This window comes from Perca flavescens, chromosome 14 (assembly GCF_004354835.1).
Source record: "Perca flavescens isolate YP-PL-M2 chromosome 14, PFLA_1.0, whole genome shotgun sequence".
NCBI classification, from domain to species: Eukaryota; Metazoa; Chordata; class Actinopteri; order Perciformes; family Percidae; genus Perca; species Perca flavescens.
In genome coordinates, this window is record NC_041344.1 from 25100296 (window position 1) to 25119693 (window position 19398).

Genomic DNA, 19398 nt, shown 5'->3' on the forward strand with positions numbered 1-19398 from the left:
TCAGGCTCCAGATTCAATTCAAAATCGATTTTCGATTCAAAAACGATTCTCAATTAGTCAAGTATTTAAATGTAGTGACTGTTCCCATGTGATTGCAGTAGACATACAATAATAAAAAATAAATAGATTTTTGGAATTCTGTGAATCCATTTTGAATCTGTAGAGCTTGAATTGCGATTTGAATGTGAATCGATTTATTTTTTTGCACACCCCTAATTATACTGTACTTCCAGTGCCTGGAAGGACTTACATATTGTACCCATATGATCCCACAATGCAGTCAACAATTAATGTTGTGTATGCGGCAATTGACAGTCACTGACCAAATTGTATCCATTAAGAGAGAGGAAAAAGGTGAATTGTGTTGGCCAGATGTTGAGTTTAGATTTTTGTCATTTGACACACTCTATAGTCCTCTACATAACTGTAGTGTAGTGAATAAGTTAATAATTTCGGACACAGCCCATGTCTTTGTAAATCTGAAAATGCAACCAGCTGTTCCCTGTCACTGTTATGCAATATAGCTAAGGACCTCCAATATGTCTGCTGGGGGGTGTTTTGCATCACATCTATTCTATAACCAGCTGCAAATGACCCACAGTTCATTCCAGGGTCACATTGCTCTGTGTGATTGTCTGCTCTGCAATCCATCATATCATTTGTGTATCTTGACAGAGTGATAGATATACAGAGAGAATAGAGAGGAGGGCAAATAAGACGGAGCACAGATAGAGTATGAGGGCACCAGGCAATAGGCTGTGGCGTCTTATGTCATTTCATAAGGCAGCAGATGCGCCATCAAATTCAATTAACAGCTTAGCCCCCACCGAATGACACTGGCTTAGCGGGCACCACAGTGACATCAGGGAATATGGAAGCTTTTTCTTTTTTTTTTTCTCTTCATGGAAATCTCTGTAATGTTTTCAGTCATCCCAGACTGACGCAGGCTTCCGCTCCCTGCCACTCACTTCTTACATATCACTGGTGTAATGGACTGGTAAGAATTGATTATGAAACCCAGTAGCAACAGATCATTTGATTACTAGCGGCAAACCCCACCAGAAAACACAATTACTTTAAACACATGGGAGGCACCCCACAGACCTGCTAACCTAATAAAAGATAATCAGTTAATAATCGGGATCTTAGAAATTGTATTGAAGCTGATGAATCTAATTTGAATTCCATCAACCAAACTGAAATCAATGTAGTGTCTCCACAATCAGTCAGAGATTTATTGATGTGTAATCCGAATGGGTTTTTACAATATTATCTGTTAATTGGTAACTGTGTCTCTAATTAGAAGAACAAAGTTAACCACACATACAGTCTATTCACAGAAGAAAGAGCTCAAAGTGTGTTGACTGGGCAGTGAGCCCAGGTTGCAAAGTATTGGGGAGCTAGGGGGAGCTCGGCTCCCTTTAATAAGACTCCCTGAAAACGTGATTTGTGAAATTTTGGGGGTCTCTAAAAATATTGTCAATGTGTCATTTTGACGTGCATTTTCATCGTGATCATCGTGGATTATTATTTGTACTATTGCAAAAATATCATTCATTCATGCATGTCGGCGATTCAAACCTAATTGACTTCAATAAAGATAACTATACATGCTATTCTTGTCATGAGCATCAAGGCGTGGCGGTGCAAATTCACCTCAAGTTTAGTACATGTTAACTCAGAGATTTGTAGGAAAAATATAAACGTTGGAGGCCATTAATCTGCACGTAAAGTCCTTGAAATCCATTCTCCAGTAAGCATCATATAGCCATGGCAAAAAGAAAACAAGGCAGTTTAATGAATTTTGGTTTTACTAAGAAATTGTGTAGCGATGACGTTAATAGCACGACCGATTCACCTGCTGCAAGCCCTGTTGGCACACCTCCCGCTGGGGTGACAACGCAAGAAGAAGCTGAAGAAATAATGTCCTCTCTGGCTGAAGATGGTGGTGGTAGAGTGGAGAGACTGGAAGAGCCCATATACATGGCTGTTTGTTAAGGATGGAAGCTTGGGGTGCATCGCTTAGGTCTAATTGAACCGAGGAATTATGGTATTCTTCGGTAGCCTTTAACCGTTGTTCATGTGAAATCTCAAAGACAGTCTGATGCTTTGTTTATAGACTATTTGTGGATGGCTGTTTGCTGTTTGACCTATCTATAAAGTATAATCGGGTCAATCCTGTATAGTACATGCACTTATAGCTGTTATGTATCTTTGTAAGTCATTGTAGCCTCAAGTGCACAACCCATCAGGATGCATAGTATCCTGGATCCATGATTAAAATCTGCCTGCCTCTATGGGAATTTAACATAGTGTACAGGGTGTACTTACTTATGCACCCTGTATTTTACGGAAGAACATTTATTTATTTACGATACATTTTTCATTCACAAAGAAAATTGGTGTAATTAAAGGTTGGATTTTTCCTCATTTTTTAAATTAAGGCATTAAGATCAATTTCCAAAAGAGGATTTTTTTTATTACTCTTTTTAGTCAACTTTAGCATGGGTTCATAAACTTGAGTCTTCTTCAGGCAGCATTTTGCCTGAAGAAGACCCAGTTGGGTTGAAACGTTGCATTTTATATTAAATATGGGAGTATAAAGCAGTGTTGCGGACATTACATTCTTTTGGTTTGAAGTATTTGTCCTGCACCTGTCAGAAGGTGGGATGTGCACACAGTTACTTTTATAAATTCATAAACTTGAGTGCCACTGAATATGTTATCTACAACATTTGTGGTGTGATACAGTCTACAGCTAATATATTTCATCATAAAATTCTATTTAAGTCCAAATGATATGTATAATCATTTTGAATGCTTTACCCTTTGTAAAATTGTAGTGTAAAACTACATTGTAGCCTACTGTGGCAGCATAACGAAATCAAAGTGAACTACACCTGCCATTTCAGACTGGAGAAACATTGACTGATATATTGATTGATTTTGTCACATTATCATATTTCTACATCTATTCAATTTGTTTTGCATGTCAACACTAAGAAATTATAGTAAATTACATCAGTTAAAACGTTGAACTGAACTTTGAGACCAAAGAAACAGAGTTTAATGCTACATTGTCCAGTAAAGTCCCCCAAAATGTAATTAATCCGATTGGACCGCCAGAACATTAGACTTCAGAGGCAGTAACTGGAAGTTTAAAGGGTAGGTGTGAAGTGGTAGGATGGAATAAGAGGATGAAAAAGTAAGCCAACAGCTTCGCTAGATTGAAGAAGGCTAGTTGTGTTCAATGACAGGAAGGGGTCAAGGGTCAGTGCCACGATGTCACCACAACCCCCCCGCACGATGTCTGAGGAATGCTGAGGAAGGGGCTATGAGCCTGTCTCTGGGGAAAAGAAAGGATGGGGTTGAAGACGCCATGAATGCATCCCCCATCCGTACCTTTTAGCATCAAAACACACTAAAGTGGATAATGGACTTCCACTTAGTTCCATACTGCTTCTACAAGAAGAGTAGAACTCAAAATCATAAACATATTCTCGCACAAGGCACAAATTAGAATAGTTATGTCTGTAAATATTGATTTGGTCACTCTGTAATTTAAATATACTTAATGTAGTTCTGTGTACAGTGTACAACTCTTTATAATTAGATATATATTGTACATGTATACGTACCGTAGCTGTAAAGACCCTTCACTGGACCCCACAGGAAAAGCTGAGGCTACGTGTCGTATTTGTCCGTTCAGCACAGCTCGCTGCTTTTCTCCAAGGATAGCCGAGTAGGGCACGCACGGGTCAGGCGGACATAAAGGTCTCCTCGCTGGAGTACAAGGCACGGTGAACTTGAGTGCTTTGAACAGATCATTACAGGTCAAATATTCATTTATTTCTCAAGTTCAAATTGTAATTTCAAGTAAAACGTACCAGCCCTAATACACGTACGTAATACAAATGTTTATCTGCTTTCATCAAGAAAATCATTTGTTTTCAGCTGGGTGTTGGCATTAGGTAGGGCTCTTGTTAAGAGTGGCTTTTGTTGTCATGTCAATTATGTCTCCTCATTCATCGGTCTTTAGTTCACATTTCACTTGAACACGAGTCATGAAAAACACAAACACAACTCGGCTAGCAAACACACACACACACACACACACACACACACACACACACACACACACACACACACACACGTAGCACACAAGTATTTGCACGTCTCCTGTCTGTATTATGCCTCCATTTAGTGAATAATGTATGAGTTGTCTGCTAGTGTGTTTCTCTGACAGATGCTCTCTTCTGTCACTCATCCAGCACTCAAATGCCTACCCCCCTTCCCTCACACACACACACACACACACACACACACACACACACACACACACACACACACACACACACACACACACCGTGTCCAGAGGTCACACAAGGGCTTGGTGGAGACAGTATGGTTGCTTCTGCACAACACAAATGCTGTCCCATTCGCGCTAAATGCTGCTCTACGCCACAATGACTCATATTCATGCTTCATAATAGTCGGCCGAGGACAGGAGTAAAGGCTTTATTAAGTGGATATTGCTCACACAAAGCAGAGGAGAGAATGAGAAAGCGAGACGCCATCACGTTGCAAGCCAGCCTCTCTTTTTAAGTCGGCATCAGTGGAACTTATCAGAGCTCTAGAAATCAAGATGAGAGGCTGGAATGAGAGGCTTTTGGAAATAAGAAATGTGCTGGCGGTGAGCACAGCCGTGTAATTTCCTTCCCTGACTCTCAGAGGCTCCTATCACCGCCATTGATCTACTGTGTCTGAGGGATCTCTCTCTCTCTCTCTCTCTCTCTCTCTCTCTCTCTCTCTCTCTCTCTCTCTCTCTCTCTCTCTCTCTCTCTCTGTCTCTGGTCTGTCTGGGAAGAGAAACCAAAGGAAGAGAGTTGGGGTGGGAGGGGAAGCAGAAAAAGAAGAAGAAGAGGAGGAGGCGGTGTGGAACACAACATGAAAGGGACTGGTGGAGAAGTGAAGATGAACACCAGACGTGAAGAGAGGGGAAATGGAAAATAAATGGCAGGAGAGAGAAGAGCCTTGAACGCCAGGTGAAAAAAGGTGAACGCTTCCTCCGTTGTACACCGAGGATGTCAAACTCTTCTTCTTCAGTTCTTGTTTCAAACCTGAGCCTCGGCCCTCTTGCCTCCAACCTCTATGACTTACCCTGCGGCGACTACATAATGAGTGGTACTTTACTCTCTGTGGACCACTACACATTGCAGGGCAATTTATTCCTGGTGAGCACAAGGGCATAAGAGTCACACAGCCAATACGAAGTAAAGCCGCTGGATGAACCGGGGTCTCAGTGTCCCATTAGGCGTGCACTCATCCGCTCTCGCCCACCGCATACTGTACGTAGCGTGAGCACATTAGCTCAAGCAAGTGTAGCTGACAAAAATAAAAGGGCTAATTCAGACACGCTCTCTCTAACTGCCCTCTCCCTCTCCTTCTGCCATTCTAATTCACATAACGGATTAGCTGCATTAGCAACAGCGGCAAAGGAAATGATGGCGATTTGTATGGCTGGGATCGATGTCCGCTGAGATTGATGAGAGCAAAAGCATTTCCTATTCATGTAGCTACTGCTGTGAACCGGGCAAGCTGGATAAAAATACTTCCTTAGTGACATCAGTTAAACACACTCAATTGTGGCCAGTGCAGTCATTGTCAGCTGAGTTACCAGCACCAATGTAACTTCCCCATATTTGCTTATTAGTTAGCTTCCCATTAACTACCCACAAAATGACATACTATCATAAAGTCCAAAACCCAACTATGTTTTGAATGCACCAGCATTAGGCCCCAGATTGCTGGAGATTGTGTGATCACCAAAGACTCACTTCCGATCTGACTTTTCTAAATACAAAAGTGTTGTTTCATTGTCATGATATATGCATTTTTAATGCCAATATTGATCAAGTCAAAACTATCTGGCCTATCTTAAGAAATAGATGTCGGTTGCATTGGTTTAGGCTACACGTTTGAATGTCCCTTAATTGTACTTTATTCCCAAATGTATCAAAGTGGGAAACATCGTGTCACATTGTAATTTAACATGCACATAAAGCTGCATTTATCTTCTTTTTTTTTTTTTTCCTCCACTACAAGCTGAACATCACACAATATTTGATATATTTATACTCTACACATTTCCAATATTTTATTTCCTTTTAGCGCTGTGTTTTTGTTTTCATCAACTCCAAGGAAATGTATATCAGCCGTAAGCTAGCTACAGTAGGTGCCCCACTATGTTCGCCAGCTGGTTGCTAACTTTGTGTGTGTACAGTGGGGGTTTCAGATCGGTTTCCTGAAAACGAGGTTGATGGGAGCAGTGAGAGTGAACCAAAACAGTAAATCTGCATGCTGTAAAGCCCCTGACACACCAACCCGACGGACTGATCAGTCGGCTCCCCGAGGTCCAAAAATTGCCTCAGAACACACCGAAGAGACGCCGACTTGAGCGTGTAATACGTCTTCGTAACAGTAGGCGGCTCCTAATCTGTATTGTCGCTCAAAAAATGAAAACCGGCAGCTGATTGGACGAACGCGTCACGTGGGTCTGGCTGCTCCCGGATTTTTCAACCGGGCTATAATGGCGGCTTCGTTCAGAATACGATCTCATATTTTACCAAGATAGTTCACCCAAACGTGTTTCTGAAAACATTTTAAGCGAGAAATAGGCCACGCAGTTGCTGAATCTGTCTTCATTTCAGATCGACAAAGGTAAGTTTGTAAGATTTTCGTCAGCTTTTGAGAGGTGTTAGTCATGTTCATTCCGCTCGTCATTTCCGGGCTAGCACTCCACCAATCAGATTGGTCATTGAGTTTGATTGCCAGCCCTCCGACCCAGCAAGTCAGGTCGGCCAAAATGAAGGCCGACAGCTCCTCCGGCTGACGACGGCACGGGACACACCGAACAGACTCGAGTCCCCGACCTCGCTAGACTGTCCGACAGCCGATAATCGGGTTGGTGTGCCACATCCTTTAAACCTCCCCAAAAATGCTCAAAGACACTTAAATGTTCACTAAAGCTGAGAGGAACTGCAGAATCAAGTGACAATTGTCAATGGTAACTTTTACACAAATGCAGTGCTATATATAGAAATATGAATTTTAAAGGGTAAATCAACAGTCTAAAAGTGCTGCTTTACTTTCTGTGGGTTGAAACTTTGGGTCTCCAATCAGTGATGTCACAGCAGGTGTTTTGCCCTTGACAGCTGATGGAAAACTCCCTGCTGTGACATCACTGATTGGGGTGTGGTGGAAAAGTGCAACATGCTTGAAAGTTTCCACCCAGCGAGAGCACTGCGCCAGCAGGTTTCTGCTCCGTGGGAGTCGGTGTAGAATAGTTTTGATGAAGCAGTTGCTAACCTAGGGATTAAGTATTCTTCCAACACTTTCAGGATTAAAGGCAACATCTTTATTTAAGCTGACTTACATTAGATTGATTTTAACATGCCTTTCTTTTTTTTCTATACTTTTCATTTCTGGTTAAATAAAGGTTAACCGAGTAAAAGCACAAACATGTCGCATGTGATTTTCAGCCAGCCGAAGGAAGTGTAGTGTGGATGCCGGGCCAATGTTGGCACGGTAATCAATCACATGGGTGTGGAAAATCCTTGCGATATGTTATTATTAGAACAAAATAGTCAATTTGTCACTCCATTATGCAGACACACTTGTATTCGCACACACAGAGAGGTAGTCTCTTTCAAAGCTGCTTCTGTGCCTCAGTGTACATGATGTTGTTTGCATAGCAGAAATGAGATCATTCATGAAGCCCCCGGGGTCACATTTCCTCCAGAGGGGAGAGGGAGGGAGGGAGGGAGGGAGTTTTTTTTTTTTAATCTGGCTGATGAGGGAGGATGGAGGGCGAGTGCGTGTTCAGAGAGTTAAGCGTGAAAATAGATAAGAAGGGGGAGGCACGTGGCGTTCAAGGGGAGCTGAGAGAGGGGAGGGAGAACGATGCCCTGTTGCATTTTTATAAGGTCTGTTTTATAAGGTCTGTGTTTGAGTCGACAGGGTGTAGACTTGGGCCACCGCGCAAGGACAGCTTGTCACCTTATCACTCTTTCTCGCCCTTTCTTGCTCTTTCTCCTTCCCTTTTGCTTTCATGTCTCTTTATTCCCTCTTTGTAAACATTCGTCAACCCCTCTGTGTCCTTTCCCGCTGCAGCCGGCGTAGGACTCCTAAAATGCTGCTGGCCTTGAACCAGCCATCCTCTGCAACTCAGACAACCCTATTAGAGTGTGTGTTTTTTTTTCTTCTAATCATACAATGTGTGTTATGAAATGCCAGGGCGCCCTGATTTTGAATGCCACTCTTCAGCTAATGAGATGCACAGCACTGGTGAGAAACACTCATGTTGGATGTGTTTCTGCTCTCAAGTATCCCACACGCTTGGTTTGTGGAGCAGGCTTGCATGCCTTTTTAATTAAGAAGTCTAATCATTTGTGCAGCTATTGGAATCCTCCTAAAAAAGCAATACGTGTTGTTTCTAGATAAGTCCTTCTCTGGCCTTGAAAAGTAAGGTATAAAACCGGACTGGGTGTAACCTGATTGCCCCCTGGTGGTCACTTTTAGCAGCCTGTGTGTTAGAGGAGATGGTTTTGATATGATTTATTCTTGTTTTCTTAAAATGTGTCTCTATTTCTATAAAATGTGTGACACATTGCAGCTATAAGTATTCCCTCTTGAACTCGCTAAACTACAACTGCTGTCCATGCGATTATAACCGATGAACCGCAACATAAACAACATAAAAAAAGAAATGACATGTAATAATAAACTTAGACACTTAAATGCTCGACTCATTTTCTCAGCTCTGTTACACCTTCATTCTCCACTTATCACAAGTCGTCCCACATGTACAGCACTTCATCTCCATATTCATTTGGCTGGAATCCGCTGCACTAGACTACCCTGGGGTTACAGAGCCTTACTATTGCTGGAACTTTCTGATTAAAGTCCTCCTCTGTCTCCTGCTTTGAAGTCTGTAATGATATTCAGTAGATGTGGATGCCACCGAATGAGAATAATAATGAAAGGTGAGGTTTGAGATTGGTTGGGGAGTTGAAAGGGAATGTCACCATACGATTGTGATCCCGGGACATTTAGGATTTGATGTACCTTTGCACATATACTGAAAATAAAAATGAAAAAGTACAAAAATCTGTGTAGAAGAAACACAAACGTCTTATCTTTTTAAAAAAAAAAAAAAAAATAACACGCTTATAAGAAACACAAGTTAATTGGACACTAAAAATATTATACAAAATGCTGCATGGAGAAATATGGCACTGTAAGCAGATTGGAGGATTTGCTTCAATGAACAATCTAGTGCAGTGGTTCCCAACCTGGGGTCCGGGCACCCCCAGGGGGTGCGACAAAGATCACAGGGGGGGCGCGAGTCTATCTGGTTTGAGGTTGAGGTAAAAAAAATTGTTAAAACAATTATGATAATACACTAGAATATATAATGTATACAAAAGTCAGTATGAAAACTGTATATTCTGTTGTATCCTCATTTTTCCTGCCGCCACGGCATCACTATTTTATGAATGAAACATGGCGGAGAAACATAACAGTGCTGATAACTGCTCTGTATCAAAAAAAAAAGTAAGGCTCTATCTCGAGAGTTACCTCAACTTCGGTTTCGGGGTGGGGGGGGGGGCTCAGCTTTTCTTAGACATGAGTAGGGGGGGCGCCAAGGAAAAAAGGTTGGGAACCACTGATCTAGTGTAGTCCAATAAGTAATCTAATCCTACAAAATGTTTAGTGTTATTAAACCTACAACACATAAAGGAAGAGAGCTTGTGTTTGTGTGTAAGCTTAAAACGACAATAATATGTATGTTATTAATTTGTGTAGTTAATTTTTTCCTCCCAAAATTGAAATGAGGTGCAAAAATATCTTGTCACACTCAGGAAATGAATCTACTCCAAAGACAGGCTGTGTCTCAAACCGCACACTTCTGTCAGTATACTGCTAATGTGCACTGACCACTTACTGCCGTAGTGACCACTTTGGATGGTTAGTGTTGTCCCAAACGAAACACTTATGTTAAAACACTTACCGGAAATGACGAGTGGCCGGCTCGCCCCGCCGCCTCTGAAAATCTGACGAAAATCTCAGATTCAGCAACTGCACGGCCTATTTCTCGCTTAAAATGTTTTCAGAAACACTTTTCGGTTAACTATGTTTGTAAAATTCAAGATCGTATTCTGAACGAGCCGCCATTATGCTCTGTTGTGAAATCCGGGAGAAGCCAGACCCATGTGACGCATTCGTCCAATCAGCTGCCGGTCGACGTCTCTGGTCCCTCCCCTTTCCGCTGCGTAATCAAGATGGCGCCCATTTAGTGCGCGTAGTGTACGTCGTTCCACACTGAACTTTTTGACCGTTTTTAGGGGGTCATCCGGGTACTTTTTGCGTTATCTACACTATATACTTCAAACTAAGGGCTTGAAGTGTGGAAGAAGGCGGTTTGAGACACAGCCATAGATCGGAGACTAAAGCTTCGGATATAATCGCGCGACACTGTGCGCGGGCCTCCGTAGATGGCGCGCCCGCTACGAGCATGCACGGAGACGTTTATGCTCAACGCGTTGTTCGCTGCAGTATTCTCCGAAACACCGGAGGGGCGTACAAACAACATAATCTCTTAAAAAAGGAAGAAGTTGTAGAGAAGAAGAGAGCGGGAGGAAAGCAGGCTGCCTGGCAACAGTAGTAAACCCATCCATTATAAACACTGACCTTACAGCATTACATTACCTTTATCTACTCTAATCATTAACGGGACTGTCGTCGTGTTATCTGTTGATGGATTTGTCCCTGTATATTGCCATGTGCATGAAACCGACTGTGAAAACAGATCTCCCTCATGGGACAATAAATATCTATCTAGCTATCTGCCTGTAAAACTTTTAGGGCATAAAGGGATAGTAGTATACAGTTGTTAAAACATAATAAAATATATGACACTCTGGTATTGGATCGGTACTCAGTATTGGCCGGGTATCGGAGAGCAAAAAAATTGTATCGGACCATCTCTAGTTGTACTTAGTGTCTTCATTAATTCATAGGTGTGTTTTGGGCGTAACATGCAATAAACCAATCAGAGTGTCATCTCCCATTCCCTTTAAAAGCCAGGCGCGTTTGGACCTTGGCGCATCGCTATTATGATGGCGGATTTGCACTGTAATATTTTTATTTGTAATCTTCACACTGTAATCAATTTCATTTTAATATTTTTCAATGACAATAATGATAGCTAGTTCCAGGGTAAACGGAATTAGTTTCACCTGTGGGTTTCCTACTACGACGAGTCAAAATGTCTGCCGTGAAAAAGGTCAATTGTGTAGACATCAGGTTGCAGTTTTACAACCACTTTTTAGCAGCGTTATCAGGTCCAGAATGAAGCTGCACAGAAATTGAATTTCCTGCGAACCACATTTCAGTAATAAGAAAGTTACTAAGTACTTTTATACTGTACTTAGTTAATACTTTACCTGAGTATTGCCGTGTTATGCTACTTTATGCTTCTAATAGCCTGCACTACTTTTATACTACTACTACTACTTTTTACCCCACTGTAATTATTCAACAAGTCTGTAGTTACTAGTTACTTTGAAGATTTAACTTATAAAACGTGTGATTGAGTTATAAAATACGATGCAGTATCATGGATTGACCTATCAAATGGCAATTAAAGCAGTTAAAATTAGTTCCACCTTGATCTGCTACGATGTCAAAAATGCTGCAATTATGTTAATTCACATTAATAATGATAATAGAACAATGTAATATACCACTCAGAAAGGGGCCTATCTGCACAATGAGTACCTTTTCTTTTCATACACAAGTATAGTGCTGCTGATAATATTTGAGAGTATTTGTAATTTTGCTACTTTTGCTTAAGTAAAGGCTCTAAATACTAGGGGTGTAAGAAAAAATCAATACACTTGAATATTTCGATATTTTATTTTGCAATACTGTATAGATTTACAAAAAGGCAATATTTTATTTTTTTAAATTTTTTTTACGTAAAAAAATATTCACGTAAGACAGGTTTATGTTGTATTTAAGCCCCCTACCGCTAGATGGCTATGCTGAGACGCACCACTAGTGTCCTTGCCTAACAGTGCCTAGCGGTGCCTGACTTTTTGCTAGAAGCTAACAATGGAGCTATAGCTGAACTTTGTTCTACTTTAGCATATAAAAATTTGCTCACTAAGAACCCAATGTCTTTTTTTTAAATGTTTTTTTTTAAATTATACTTAAAAATCCCAATATATTGCCTTACGCACAGTATCGAAATATATTGAATCGCCAGATTCTTGCCAATACACAGCCCTACTAAATACATCTTCCACCACATTTAGACTTCAGCATAGCTCTCTGCAGGCTGAACTAGCAAATGAGCTCTTCCAGTTCCAGTTTTTCTCAATCGCTTTGTCACATTTACTGAAACAAACTTGCAGTTGTCAAAACTCCATGTACAATCCTCACAACACTCTATGTGACCTGCAAAAGGGGATTACGCAATCAAAAGAATGAACTCCTGTTTCCGATGTAAATAAATCCCATCAATGAATAAATCATTGTCATCAAAACAAAAGGTTCCTTAATCATTCATAGCTTCGACCAAGACAATCAAATGCAAAGACCTCTTGTCAAATGACAGCTTGTACAGAAACAAACATATACAACAGCAAAATTACCAGGAACTACTGTACAATATGTGCAAGAAAACATGCTGCAAAGTTCTCAACCTCATGAGTCATTCATGAAACAATCTGCTGTGATATCCTCAACTGTCACCTGTTTTTGTTTGGTTGCTTTACATTGTGAGGAAATTACACAGTAATCATACAATAAATTGTTCCCAGTCTCACCAAAGGCTATCCATCTGTCAACTTAACAATCACAATAACCTGTCACAGATATTAGAAACATAATAGTTATGTGGTATTGTTGTAAAAGTTGACAGATGGATAGACTATAAATAGTTTGCCTGCCTTTGCTTTCAATAGCAAAGGAAGGCAAACTATTTTGATCTGCAAGGCTTACTCAGTGCAATTCTAAATGACTATAGTCATGTGAACAACTGACCTAATGTTCATATAAATAGTCATATAGTTTGACAAAGTTTAATAGTCATTCAACGATTGTGCCAAAGCGATTTGAGGAAAACTGTACTTCAGCCAGCATTCCCTCCGACAGGAAGGTGGCAGCAGATACCAACATGTGAGAACATCCCACCCAGGGACTGATTTTGTCTGCTGTTTATGTTAGTAATTATTGAGTCTTTAAACCTCAAGCATCCTCCTCAGCTGTGGGGGCAGACTATTATCTGTACATCAATTATTGTGTGTGTGTGTGTGTGTGTGTGTGTGTGTGTGTGTGTGTGTGTGTGTGTGTGTGTGTGTGTGTGTGTGTGTGTGTGTGTGTGTGTGTGTGTGTGTGTGAGAAAAAGTGTAAGTGGATGTGCTCATGGTGAGAATGCAACTATGGGAGGTTGACTGCGAGTAATTGGCTATAATTAGGGGTGAATGTTTACACACTCACACACACACACACACACACACACAATACGCGCACACATGCAATAGCCTGAGGTTATTTGGCGGCACTAAATGAGATTATCAGTAGCGAGGTGATTAATGAGCATCCCTACTGCAGAGCCTTATAATCAACAGTCACCGCTCGGCTGTGATACACTATAGCCGGAGCTGTGCTCAGGTACGTGACACCCAGCACCTGCTGCTAACATCAGCTTCTCCACACCACACCACCACAACAGGAAGCTCCACACTACACCACCACAACAGGAAGCTCCACACTACACCACCACAACAGGAAGCTCCAACAATCAAGTGAAATCTGAACTGATCACTGGGCTGCCTGAGTAACCTTTAAGTGCATCATTGGGCACTGATTGAATACACTCGCATGCAACACTGGTGGATATCATTCAGGTTACCTTTTTTGTTATGGATATACCTTAAATTATACTTTTAGTTGGGTGGAATTTGGTTTAATACTTTTTATGAAAATTACTACAAATTGGGACGGTGTTTTTGCTCTTTTTCTACAAAACCGGCCAAATAATTATCTTGTAAGCAAATTATGGGAACAGTGAAATGCTGATAGTGGAAGGACAGAAAGCCATCCTCTGTACTACAGTAAAAAACGGAATTATGGGAAAAGTGATTTTTATTTTAAAAAACTGAAATTTTTCTTTAGGGGTTACTTGCAGCTGCTACATGTAGCGAGAATTCATTACAGTGTTCTTCAGAGGCGTTATAAAAAAAAAAAGTACATTGTTGAGTATAGGGCTGCCACCTCTTAGTCGATTAGTTGACTAATCGGACGTTTTGGTCTTAGTCGACTAAGATTTCTTTAGTTGATTAGTCATTTTTTATGCTTATTCATGCTTAATTACTCATTTCCAAGAAACTTCTGAGCACATTTATGGTAAACACAAGATTTAAAGTGGTGCTTTTGCAGGATTAATTGTGGAGAAACTCAGTTTTACAGATGGTTAATTAACTACATTTATATTGTGCTTTTCTAGTCTTAACCACCTCTCAAAGCGCACAGCTCTGTCAATTAAATCAACTAATCGATTAGTCGATAAAATCGTATAAGTGTTAGTCGACTAAGAATTTCTTTAGTCGAGGACAGCCCTAGTTGAGTACACTAGCCTCTAAATTTGTGTCAAAGTCTTCAAAAGGATCTCAAAACCAGAACAGGTCTGTGCAAACATTACTTGCTTCATTTGCTAATTTCATTTTTAGTGTTCTCAGCAGTACATGATGGAACCAATGCAGAGCCGATAGTAAAAGAAGCGAATAAAAAGCAGATTGAAAAACCACAAAGTGTTTATTCTCTATAGTTAAGCCAATTAGAAAACAAACGCTACAGAAGAGGAGGAGGCACAAGTTCATACATCCTCTGTTCTACAGCAAATTAAAGGTGTATATGGGAGAAACACAAACGCTAACCAAACGGACGCTTCAAGATAGAGGAAGCATGTGAATCACGCTCCCATTTCTTTAATTAATCCAAGGTGTCCGAATAAACGTCATCGGTGATATAATGATATATTTGATTCCATTTAAGATTGATATTTAAAGATGCTTCATATAGCACAGTTAAAACAACATGTAGCAAAAGGTTGCAATTTAAAAGAACCAACGCACATTAAATGAGCTCAACAACCATCCATTTTATTCTCACCTCCTACTCGGTGGTGGACAGCGCTCTGTGTGCAGACACCTAGATCAGATAATGCTCTCTAAGTCTCTATAGTGAGCCGTTTGAAGTAGCTCCAGTGAACTGCAGCCCTCCCCCAGCCTTCGCCTCTTGTTCTGCGAGAACTGTGCAGTGTGTGCGGGGTGACGGGGTCAGGGTGACTGGGTCCCCTCCATCTCCATATAGGCTGTAGGCTACAGCTGCTCCTATGAGATTGGTACCTCAAACACACAGACTGTGCCTTAGATGTCCCTGCGTGTATGTGTGTGTGTGTGATAAGGGCCAGAGGATGGAGACATCTTTATCGTGTAGAAGTGGGAGGATTATCCCATCACCGCTGTATTAAATACAAAGACGGGGACGGTAGGCCAGTTAACCAGGTGCTGCAGCACCCACCCCGACTGCAACCTCTCACCTTTACTACAGCTGACCTGGGTCTTCACTCTTAGCAATCATCTCATCATGTATGGTTGCACTGCTGCAACATTGGCTCTTTTTGCCTAATAAGGCATACTTTATGTTCCATGTTTTATTAAATCATTTAGTTAAGGATAAGTCTGCTGCTATTCTTTATTTTCCTTTGGTGCACAATGCGTTGATCCTACTACCAAGTATTGCTTAATTACTTCTATGACATATAGCTCTGTTTAAAACTATTAAAATCCCTTCCGTGAGCCCCACTGTTACACTAGTTGACATGTTCATTACCATGCACATATGCACTGTTGTGTATTTTGAAAGAATCCCCCACACACACATCCTGCTGTCTTAATACTCACTAGAGCACGTGTATTAATCCACAGTTGAAAATAGTCCCCAACAAGCGTATTAACTCCAGTTTGAGTGACGTTTGCGAGAAACTACAGTGCCCAGTTTTTGTTTTTTTTAAGAAATGAAAATGCGCTCTTTTCATGTGATTTGTTGACGATAACAGTTTTAAATATCGCTGGTCTTTATTGCTACTAAGGTTTTCGTTTTACAGCAAAAGTTGCCTTAATTGTCCCTAATCATGGCTTATTTCTAATCCATTAAAGCGTCTATTAATACATGATGTGTTAACCATTTAGAAACAAATGATATCTCTTTACAAAGTAGTACAAATTATTTTTGTTTGTCTTCTCAATACAAAGGTGAACAATTAATGTAAATTAAAACAAGACATGATAGTGGGCTTATTCCATGAAGCAATGCTGTCATGAGGTTTTAACGAAGTCAACGGCATTTATTGAGGTTTTCCTCCCCAAAATCGAGACGAAGCTCATTAAAGCAACACAAAATAAGAAAAATCTGTATTTAAAGTTAATGAAAACATTCATGAAGCATATTCAGAAGCCAACATTTTACTGTTGAAAACTCAATAATTCAGCGTTTCCAAGCTGTGCTGGCCTCCAGCGCAGACACAGTGATCCCAGCTACAGAGCGCCGACTCAAGTGTGTGTGTGTGTGTGTGTGTGTGTCTAATTTCTCTCCATTTATCATCTCTGCTATCAGCACATGACTAATATTTACCCTGACCTCATCACTATTCATCTGTTGATGCCTCAGCGTCGCCGGGTTTGATTGTTTATCCTCCTAAATAAACATGTGGTGGTGAACAAAAGAATGCATACGGTAGGAATATGAAACGCTCTCCTATTGCTTTCTGAATCAGTAACATGTGAGAGTCGAGGCGCCTGGCGACAACGGCTGTCCACACAGGAAATCTGCTGATGCCGGTGTCTTCCTAAATGTGTTCAATATGCTTCCTTAAATCACAAAGTGACAATCTAATGACACAGCACATCAGTGTTATTGTCACTGTTTAAATATGTGCTGCCGCATGTTGTTTATGGTGGAGCTTTTGCTGGTGTGATCCCATGGTCAGAGTCAAATTAAAGAAAAACAGTTTGTGCAGTGTATGCATGTATTTCTGTGTGATATATAAACAGTGTGGTATTCTAGTGGCTCTGCCCTTTCCTCCTCCAGCGCTACCTTTGTGCAGATTGCCATTTAAAGCGCCTGAATAATTGAGGAGTAACATTTCAGTCAGCCTTCCTGGTGTGTGTGTGTGTGTGTGTGTGTGTGTGTGTGTGTGTGTGTGTGTGTGTGTGTGTGTGTGTGTGTGTGTGTGTGTGTGTGTGTGTGTGTGTGTGTGTGTGTGTGTGTGTGTGTGTGTGTGTGTGTGTGTGTGTGTGTGTGTCACCTCTTCAGCAGGTCACACACACCTGCTGGAGTGGCCAATATTAGCTATGCCATTATCATATCACATACAGTAGCCATTACAGATTTATATGCACAGTTGAATTTATACAAATTAAGGCTTTTCTATGCAGGAAAAAAAAAAACATTACTACTAAAAATGCACTGCATATTTTTCTTTGTAATGAGCATCAGTGAAATACGATTTCATCAGAATCATTACCGAACAGCACCTCTCAAATGTATTTTACTTTTTATAGTCAGTAACCCCAAAACAAATGCATATCAAAGAAAAAAGGCTTTAGTTATTCTGTTTTATTTTTGTTTATTGTCAATAAATCCTATCAAAAGATCTCAATGTGTTAGTCTGTCCACCAATACTTTCTGACTTTCCTACCTTGTCTGTGGCACTCAGCCCCAAGCCACTTGGTTCCCTACTGAAGACATACATCTTTAAAAAACAAGTCAATTATGTAGCTTTCATTTTACAATTTAAAAAGGGAGTAATCTCATAAAACAGCTTGGCACCTAGCTGGTAGTTTTTAGCTAATGTATCTCAAATGGAAGTATATTGTGCAAATGTTTTTTGGAACTATTTTCAGCTGTGGATGAATACACATGTTGAGTATTCAAGGCAGTAGGATGGTGTATGTGACATGGTCTTATTGATTGTTTTTAATAGTTTTTGGAAAACCATGGAGCTATATGGCACAGAGGAATAAGACACATGCACAACAATAAATTCATTGTTGTTTTGGGAATGTATTGACAAAAAAAAAAATAGAGCGTATCATGAGCCTTATCTTTTTAACTACAGATCCTAATTTGACCAGATTATAGGTGGCCATCTGTCCCATGTATTTTGTTGGTGGTGATTTTAGTGATTGAGAAATGATTCATTTCTGTCTGGGATTAATTTAAATGTATGCAGTCATAATGAATTCAAACAAATCCTCATTTTCCTGAATGCCCCTCAATGACCTCTCACTCCTTATCCCTAAAAACTGCTGCGGTGACTCGACTGAATCCAAAAGCCCTTCTGTTCATTAGTCAGTAAATGTGTGCAGCCAGTTTGTGTTTCTCTTGTAATAGTTCATAACCCTCACCTCTTAACCTTAGCGCCTCAGAGGTAACTGAGGCCAAACACGGACGGATTAATCCCCAAAATGGCTGCCTTACCGAGCTGTTTATCCACTGACCTTTTATTAAGAGAGAGTGCCTAACCTGAATGAATACTGTTTCACTGGCAAACACAAGCAGGCGCAATTAATCAAAGCCTTGTGTGTGTGTACGTGTAAGATTTCAGGCCGCACACCTCACAAGTGTGTTTTCACACTGCACGGTGTTTCTTTAACCTCTCCTAGACTCCTCCAGGCCTCACCAGGAAAGGAATCACAACCGACTTAGGTTACACATGTCCTACAGGGTGTGTGTCTGTATATATATGTGTGTGTGTGTGTGTGTGTGTGTGTGTGTGTGTGTGTGTGTGTGTGTGTGTGTGTGTGTGTGTATGCTTGCATGCCTGTGGGTGTGTGTGTGTACTGCAAGACCTTCAATTTGAACAAGGATTAGCTCTATATTTTCCTTTCATCAGTTTTCTGATGGATCCCCAAATATGTCCGTAATCAAATCGGGACAAGCGGCGCCCTGTGCGGATGTTTGGAAGGTAAAGCCCCTTCAACCTGATGGGGTTTGAGGCTGTTGAACCTTCACTCAACAAGGGACAACACCCCTGCACACACACACACACACACACACACACACACACACACACACACACACACACACACAAAAGTCCTCATAGGTCATTACAATAATCCCCCTCAGTCCGGATCTGGGAGCAGAGCAGGGACTCTTCCAACTTTCGATTAAACCAGACGCTGGCTCACTGCAGCTCAAACAAGAGGCCACAGCAGACAGCAGACCACCACTGGTGCTGCAGAAGCAAAAAAAACACATGGGTCC

General features: G+C 40.9%; 1 protein-coding gene across 1 annotated transcript in view; it reads left to right on the top strand.

Annotated features, from left to right (window-relative positions):
- irx1b (iroquois homeobox 1b) overlaps positions 1-19398 on the top strand; it is a 64886-nt gene that overhangs the window by 1516 nt on the left and 43972 nt on the right. The gene's annotated exons all lie outside the window — the stretch shown is intronic.